At 41.6% G+C, this 8,845-nt stretch overlaps 4 non-coding genes across 4 annotated transcripts; all 4 read left to right on the top strand.

Moving 5' to 3' along the window:
* The first annotated feature begins 188 nt into the window (after window positions 1-188).
* Window positions 189-260, top strand: trnaq-cug. The gene has a single exon. It is a non-coding gene; the product is annotated as a tRNA-Gln (tRNA).
* Window positions 261-7,087: 6,827 nt separating this feature from the next.
* trnaq-uug lies at window positions 7,088-7,159 on the top strand. The gene has a single exon. It is a non-coding gene; the product is annotated as a tRNA-Gln (tRNA).
* Window positions 7,160-7,595: 436 nt separating this feature from the next.
* On the top strand, window positions 7,596-7,667 carry trnaq-cug. Its single transcript has one exon. It is a non-coding gene; the product is annotated as a tRNA-Gln (tRNA).
* A 626-nt stretch (window positions 7,668-8,293) lies between these two features.
* Window positions 8,294-8,365, top strand: trnaq-cug. The gene has a single exon. It is a non-coding gene; the product is annotated as a tRNA-Gln (tRNA).
* Window positions 8,366-8,845: the final 480 nt, after the last annotated feature.

Raw genomic sequence — 8,845 nt, 5'->3', positions numbered from 1 at the left:
AATCCCAACACTCTGAATGCCTGTAAAGTCTTCTATCCCTAACCCCTGAATTTCTGCATTTCATTTGTTCCACTTATTTTCAGCAATAATGTCACAAACTCGTCACAAGGTTGATACTAATTGCGATGCATAATCTTGGTGGTTCACGTGTGTAACTGTCCCACTTTAGTCTAAGGCTGCATTGTACTGGTTCCATGGTGTAATGGTTAGCACTCTGGACTCTGAATCCAGCGATCCGAGTTCAAATCTCGGTGGGACCTGGTTTTGAGAAATTGTACAGGCAATAATGTGGCAGTTAACAGCAGATGGTTATGGATCGTTCAGCTTGCCACCTGAAGACCACAAATGGATTCTGAAGATGCTTTTCAAGATTGGGCCCAGGGGAAAACTGGAGCTTCAAGACCACCTGAAGCTCTGGTACTTTCCACCTCAGCCAAGCGGTGTCTACAACCAGGGTCCTGCTCCAGACCGCTTTTTTGCCCACCCACTTCTTGTGTGGATGCCATACAAGTTGTGGAAGGTGAAGGTGGTCTGTCTAAACTCTGACTGTGGGCAGCACCAGCTCACAGGAGCTGGGCTGCACAAGAGGGCAGGGTGGGTCCTGGATGTAGACAGGATCTACAATGTGGTGACAGAGACTCTCACCTGCACCAAATGTAGATCCTCCCATGTGTCCTGGACTCAGACTGTGCTCACCCAGCTGGACTTGGCACACAGGTCGGAGTTTCAGCTCATCCTCACTCAAAAGTGAGTAATGTATCTGTAGAGCAATTTACAACCAGTGTTTTTAATGACAGTTTGTTGAAAACAGCACAACAACAACAACAGCAATAATAATAACAACTAGAAAATTCCAGGGAAATTTTGAGTGCCACGGGGGCTACTGCCGGGATAGGGTTAGAGCAGGGGTGTCAAACTCAATTGCACAGGGGGCCAAAATTCAAAACACACTTTAGGTCGCGGGCCGAACAGAATAAACATTTATTGAACACACTAAAACTAAATGTTTTTTGAACATAAACATGAATAAAAAGAGACAGGAATGTTATTCTGGAATAAATAAACTTAAACTTTAAATAACTTAAAATATCTTGCTCTCCATAAAAATATATCCAGGCAAAATTATACAAGTTAGAAATATGAACATGCTGCAAAAAAATACCTGAAAAAAATAAATAAAAATTGTGACAGTGCTTGTGCTTTAAGTAAACATTAAAATAACAAATCCAAACATTTGAATTTCTTTGCTTTTATGTCATTTTATATAAAAAACTTAAATTTTAAATATCCCAAATGATTTTACTCTCCATAAAAATATCTCCTGTCGAAATTATACAAGTTAGAAATATGAACATGCTGCAAAACAAAACAAAACCTGGAAATATAAATAACATTTGCGCTTTTCAGCAATAACAAATAACGAATCAAATCATTCAGTTTTCTTTGCTCTTATGCCATTTTATCAGAGCTGGATGCTTGGCATCTTTTTTTGGTAACAAGTTCGTTTATGTTTGGCGTGAGGTCCCGTGTTGTGGAGACTCTCAGGATGGACTGCAGGTGCTCATCAGTGAGACGACTCCTGTGTGCTGTTTTGTTTGTCTTCATCACTGAGAACAGCTTCTCACACAGATATGTGCTACCAAACATGCACAAGGTATGAGCCGCATGTAGACGGAGCTGGGGCATTGCTGCGGGAATGGAGTGAATAAACTCTGTGGGCCCTGCAGTGTCGTACTTTGCCTTTAGTGTCTCATTACACTGCAGCTCAATCAGCGCCATCTGAATCTGCACAGGTGCAGTTTCCACGTCGACGGCAAATGGGTTCCGAAGCAACTCGAAATTCTTTTTTTGTTTTTCAAAGTCACCAAAGCGCCGTGCGAACTCCGTGCGCAGTGCGCTCAGTTTATCAGCATAGTGCGTATTTGGGAACACCGTTGTGCCGACTTGGTTCAGCATTACTTGGCAACGGGGAAAGTGGGGCAAGTTGCACTGGTGCATTTGTTTCTCCCATAAAAGCAGCTTCACTTGAAATGCCTTCACTGCTTCATACATATCAGTGATCATGCGGTCACGTCCCTGGAGCTGGAGGTTTAAGGCATTGAGATGAGCTGTTATGTCAGCCAGAAACGCCAACTCGCATTTCCACTTTTCATCCCGCAAAACGGTGGAGTCTTTTCCTTTACTGTCCATGAACTGACAGATTTCGTTGCTGAGCTCAAAAACTCTGTTGAGAACTTTTCCCCGACTTAGCCAACGCAGCTCTGTATGATAAGGAATGTCGGCATACTCTGAATCTATCCTGCATAAAGGACTGAAATTGCCGGTGATTTAAACCATTACTTCGGATAAAGTTTACGGTTTGCGTTACAGTGCTCATTACATGGTCCATCTTCAGGACTTTGCCACATAGCGCTTCCTGGTGTATGATGCAGTGATATGCTGTCAACTCACCAGTACAGTTCTCCTCCTGCATCTTTACTCGCATCCTTCGCACTAGTCCACTTTTTTCACCGCACATAGCCGGTGTTCCATCAGTTGTAAGTCCAATGAGTTTGTCCCAGGGCAGTTTCATGTCGGTTACACTTTGACATACGTTTTTAAAAATGTCCTTTCCAGTCTTTGTCCCGTGCATCGATTTAATGTCCAATATTTCCTCTGTAACGCGCAAACTGGAGTCCACCCCACGGATGAAGATGGCTAGCTGTGCAGTGTACGTCATGTCAGTACTTTTATCCACAGCAAGAGAGTATGCAATAAAGTCTTTGCTTCTTTCACTCAACTGTGTTCTTAAATCAGTGGCCATCTCACAAACTCGATCAGCAACCGTATTTCGACTCAGGCTTAAATTTGCCAGCATCTGCTTTTTGTCTGGACATACGACCTCGCACACCTTGATCATGCAGCTCTTCAGAAATTCTCCCTCGGTGAATGGCCGGGTTGCTTGAGCGATCTCCTTTGCCACGATAAAACTTGCTTTCACAGCAGCTTCACTTTCTGATTTTGCACGGGTAAAAAACGTCTGCTGAAATGTCAGCTTCTTTTTTAAATCTTCTACTTTCTGCATCTTCTGCTCTGCATTCAGGTCTTTCAGGTTATCCCTGTGTTTTGTCTCATAGTGNCATCCTTTGCACTAGTCCACTTTTTTCACCGCACATAGCCGGTGTTCCATCAGTTGTAAGTCCAATGAGTTTGTCCCAGGGCAGTTTCATGTCGGTTACACTTTGACATACGTTTTTAAAAATGTCCTTTCCAGTCTTTGTCCCGTGCATCGATTTAATGTCCAATATTTCCTCTGTAACGCGCAAACTGGAGTCCACCCCACGGATGAAGATGGCTAGCTGTGCAGTGTACGTCATGTCAGTACTTTTATCCACAGCAAGAGAGTATGCAATAAAGTCTTTGCTTCTTTCACTCAACTGTGTTCTTAAATCAGTGGCCATCTCACAAACTCGATCAGCAACCGTATTTCGACTCAGGCTTAAATTTGCCAGCATCTGCTTTTTGTCTGGACATACGACCTCGCACACCTTGATCATGCAGCTCTTCAGAAATTCTCCCTCGGTGAATGGCCGGGTTGCTTGAGCGATCTCCTTTGCCACGATAAAACTTGCTTTCACAGCAGCTTCACTTTCTGATTTTGCACGGGTAAAAAACGTCTGCTGAAATGTCAGCTTCTTTTTTAAATCTTCTACTTTCTGCATCTTCTGCTCTGCATTCAGGTCTTTCAGGTTATCCCTGTGTTTTGTCTCATAGTGCCGTCTTAGATTAAATTCTTTAAATACAGCCACATTAGCGCCACAAATGAGACAAACGGGTTTACTGGCAATGTCAGTAAACATATACTCAGCCTCCCATCGGTTTTGAAAGGCTCTGTTTTCAGAATCAACTTTTCTTTTCGGCATCATGAGGGGCTAGCTTAGCAATAACTTGCAGCAACAGACACTAGACCTGATTGGCGCGGAAAGCGCTCAGCAAGGCAGCTGAAGCGCTGCATTATGGGATCTATAATTTATTGTGTTACCAGCGCTGAATATTGCCGGGCCATTAGTAACAATAATATAAAACGATCTTGCGGGCCGGGCCATTAGTAACAATAATATAAAATGATCTCGCGGGCCGGATATAATTGCAAGCCGGGCCGGATGTGGCCCGCGGGCCTTGAGTTTGACACATATGGGTTAGGGTTAGGGTAAAAAATCTTCTCTGTGTCACTGTAGCGATGACATCACGCAGCCCTTGGCTGTCAGAGGTCAGGTCAGGAGCTGCCGTTACCATGGCAATGTGAAAATCTGCCCAGAATTTGGCTTCTACATGGCTTCAAACAATTGCAAATTATGAGAAAACCGTTACGTCTTTTCAAAAACCAAAAACACTGTGGGAGACACTGAAGCCAGAAGTTTCTTACAGTCTCTATTTTATTCAGATATTCCTTAAAATGAGTGAGTAAGCTCAGTGCGTAGACAGAGTGAGATTCTTTTGAAAGAAAAAGACGATTACATTAGGTGTCAATGAGAGTGAGACAGGTATTGCTGCCGGACTCGGCACCCCCGTTTAAATTTTGTGCAGACCCTGCCTGTCAAAGTTACATTTTATGAATCCCAACAACTATGTCTACATTTTGAGAAAGAATTATTTGTCTCCTTTTTACGGTTTGGCCGTGAGCTCGAGTTAAAAATGAAAATAAAGGTTATTTTTTACTGCTTCACGCACTCTAGCCAACTGACGCTGTCACTCTAACTTTGAAGAAAAAGTGATTTGCACTCCTCCTTTCAGTGCTCATAGTTTGAAAAGTTTACATGTTATGTAAAAACAGTTCCTGAGTTTTTGAGAGAGCAGAAGTTTTCCTCCGTTTTATAGTTTGAATCATCATTTCTACGTGCAGGTATGAGAGAGCTGGGTGACTCAGAAAAAAGGTGAAATTTTGTGGGTTTTTAAAGAAAATTCCAATGCATTCCTAATGCATTATTATTCCCAGTATTTTGGGAATAACTTTGGGAAAAATTGGAATTTTAACACCAAAAGTCATAGCACCTCTTTCAGGATCAAGACGCACGCTTTGATGTATATATTACCGGGGTTTTCTCAAAGCTGCGGGATGAGTTACGCGCCAAAATTTGGCGGAAGAATAATAATAAGTCTGAGGAATATTAATAGATGCTGCTCGGAGCTGAGCACCCGTGGCACTAATAACAATATGATGCATATAATAATGATGATGATGACAACACTCAATCTTAGTAACATGGTATGCTATTTACAAGTTAAATAACAGAAAAAATATGAAACATAGAAAAACAAACATGCATATAAGAGGAATTTCCAGTTGTAAATATGGGAGGTGGTCTCTGATATCCATGAAGAAAATTTTCAGAATGACGGTCAGCAATGCAAAGATCTGGTACCCAGGTCATGCAATGAACCCCGTGCAGTGTGCAGTCCTTTTCTTCAGGTAGGTGGGAAAAGAAAAAAGAATCATTACACTAAAGGAAATATATGTATATGAAATATAAAGAAATATGTATAAGAAATTATTTCTTAACATGAAAATATCAATATTTCTAAAAGATGCCAGATGATCCTTGCATGTAGATAAACAATTTAAGGATTTTGATACAGATTGAAATAGAGCATTTTAACAGTCGCGGCTTCGAATCCCGTCCATGGGCTGTCCAAAACATTTAAAAACATGAAAAGCTTGCTACTTGTCTTCAGGCAGCAAGAAATGCATCCATCAAGTAGTCATGGATATAAAATATTCACTTCTTTTCTTTCTATCTTTCTTTCTTTCTTTCTTTCTTTCTTTCTTTCTTTCTCATTTTTCCCTTTTTTCCTCCTTCCCCCTCTCCCCCCTTTTTGACGGACGAATATTCCCCAGCTGCGACCTGGAGAAATGTTGGACGCAAGAGCCAATCACGTTCGCGGGCTCCAACATTCGTCAGCCAATCGGCGTCGTGGATTCTTCCCGCAGCGCCAACATTTCCAACATTTGACCAATCACGGCACAGAAATGTTGGCGCAGAAAGGCACGTTTTTCTAAGGGGGGCGTTCACCAAACTTGTTAGCCGGCTAAGTAATTCGGAAAGCCATTCAAACGCTAGGAAAACTTTGCACTGATTTATCGACATGGTGAGTATATTTACACATTTATTACAGTGCCATATGATAAAACTTTAATTGTAAAAATAATTGACTGTTGTGTCATGGTGTCATGTTTATTTATTTGGCTATTTACGTTACAAACGCGCTCCGTTATATGGTTTGAATTTCGTACGTCCTGTACGTGTTTAATACAAGTTACTTAGACTGAATGTTTTATAGACCCAAGTCACCGATCCCACCGATCCCTCCACCAGTTCTTCAGCCAGCATTGCTGTCCCAGTAAGTAATGATACAACCCACTTTTCAAATACAGTTTAAGTATTATATAGTATATATTATTATTATATATAGTACACATTATTTTCTGCAGGGGGAAGGGACAGTATCAAAAGCTATTCATATCAGAAATGACACATGAAACCTAAAAAATATTGGCTGTATGAAATAATAATTTAAGGTTTGATTGTGTTGTAAATTGTGATTTCATTTTTTTTTTTTTTTTTTTTTTTTTTGGGCTTTCTGTTCCTTTAATGGACAGGACAGTAGAGAGACAGGAAATGGGGAGGCAGAGAGAGGGGCAATGACACACAGGAAAGGGCCATCCGAAGCGGGAGTCGAGCAAGTGGCCAGCTGCAGCGAGGACTGTAGCCTCTATATATGGGGCGCCTGCGTAACCCACTGCGCTACGCAACGCCCCTAAATTGTGATTTCATTTTAACAAATGTTATTTTCTTATGCAGTGCCTTAGACCCCTTGGCCATCCTGACTGCATGAGTGCTCACTGACACCACTTTCCGGCAACATGTCAGCCATGTTCACTTTGTTGCTGGTTGTCACTTATAGAGCAAGTCTATAAGCACTTTATCCTGATTTACTGACCTTCGGTATGATCTCTGCTTTGTGTGGCGGGCCCTGACATCCCTCTCCCCAGCAAGGTTTTATTGTTGCCCCTGGGTGATGCTGAGGTATTCTCAGTGATCTTTCAAGTGGTTCCATGGTGTAATGGTTAGCACTCTGGACTTTGAATCCAGTGATCCGAGTTCAACTCTCGGTGGAACCTAACTTAAATTTGGAATATAGATACACTCAAAAAGCATACAGACCTGTTGTTTAAGATATCCATGTGACAGTGTCTCTGTTTCATCTGATCACAAGTGGACAAGTGTAAACATACCCAACACAATGTGGATGTATTTAAGATATGAGAGCAGACCACGTTCGAAGGTGTTCTCCACATGCCTTCAGCAGTGTGAACACAAATGTTTCCTGCATCGCCTAATTAACTGATGTCCTCTACCACAAGCTTTAATCCCAACACTCTGAATGCCTGTAAAGTCTTCTATCCTTAACCCCTGAATTTCTGCGTTTCATTTGTTCCACTTATTTTCAGCAATAATGTCACAAACTCGTCACAAGGTTGATACTAATTGCGATGCATAATCTTGGTGGTTCATGTGTGGAAGTGTCCCACTATAGGTTAAAAAGTGGAGTGTACTGGTTCCATGGTGTAATGGTTAGCACTCTGGACTCTGAATCCAGCGATCCGAGTTCAAATCTCGGTGGGACCTGATTTTGAGAAGTTGTACAGGCACTAATGTGGCAGTTAACAGCAGATGTTTATGGATCAACATATGACCAATAAAGCAGGTAACTATTATACACGGAGAATATGGCAATCATAAGATCTTTGACATGCAAAAGGTAAAAAGACCTCAAGGTGTTTCCCCTGAGAAGATCTCACCACAGGATTCCCAAACTGTCCATGCGTAATGACGTGAAGAGTCCTTTCTTTGAAGGGGTGGAAAGTACTTAACTTAATTTATAAGTACATCTTGTGGATGTAGTTAAGACCTGATCTCACAGTGGAGAAGGTGTTCTCTACATGCCTTCAGCAGTGTGAACACAAATGTGTCCTGGATCGCCTAATTAACTGATGTCCTCTACCACAGGCTTTAATCCCAACACTCTGAATGCCTGTTAAATCTTCTATCCGTAATCCCTGGATTTTGCGTTTCATTTGTTCCACTTTCATTCTCTAAAAAACTGCACAGAGTGTAAAAAAATCAGATTATTGGTGCTAAATTTCAGCAATAATGTCACAATCTTATCACAAGGTTGATACTAACTGTGATGCATAATCTTGGTGGTTCATGTGTGGAAGTGTCCCACTTTAGGTTAAAAAGTGGAGTGTACTGGTTCCATGGTGTAATGGTTAGCACTCTGGACTCTGAATCCAGCGATCCGAGTTCAAATCTCGGTGGGACCTGGTTTTGAGAAGTTGCACGGTGTACGGGCACTGATGTGGCAGTTAACAGCAGATGGTTATGGATCAACGTATGACCGATAAAGCAGGTAACTATTATACACGGAGAATATGACAATCATAAGATCTTTGACATGTAAAAGGTAAAAAGACCTCAAGGTGTTTCCCCTGAGAAGATCTCACCACAGAATTCCCAAACTGTCCATGCGTAATGACGTGAAGAGTCCTTTCTTTGAAGGGGTGGAAAGTACTTAACTTAATTTATAAGTACATCTTGTGGATGTAGTTAAGACCTGATCTCACAGTGGAGAAGGTGTTCTCTACATGCCTTCAGCAGTGTGAACACAAATGTGTCCTGGATCGCCTAATTAACTGATGTCCTCTACCACAGGCTTTAATCCCAACACTCTGAATGCCTGTTAAGTCTTCTATCCATAACCCCTGGATTTTGCGTTTCATTTGTTCCACTTTTATTTTCTAAAA

This window comes from Seriola dumerili, unplaced genomic scaffold, assembly GCF_002260705.1.
Source record: "Seriola dumerili isolate Sdu_G_001 unplaced genomic scaffold, Sdu_1.0 BDQW01000138.1, whole genome shotgun sequence".
Taxonomy (NCBI): domain Eukaryota; kingdom Metazoa; phylum Chordata; class Actinopteri; order Carangiformes; family Carangidae; genus Seriola; species Seriola dumerili.
The sequence above is the reverse complement of the archived record's forward strand: the minus strand, read 5'-3'. Positions and strand labels throughout refer to the sequence as shown.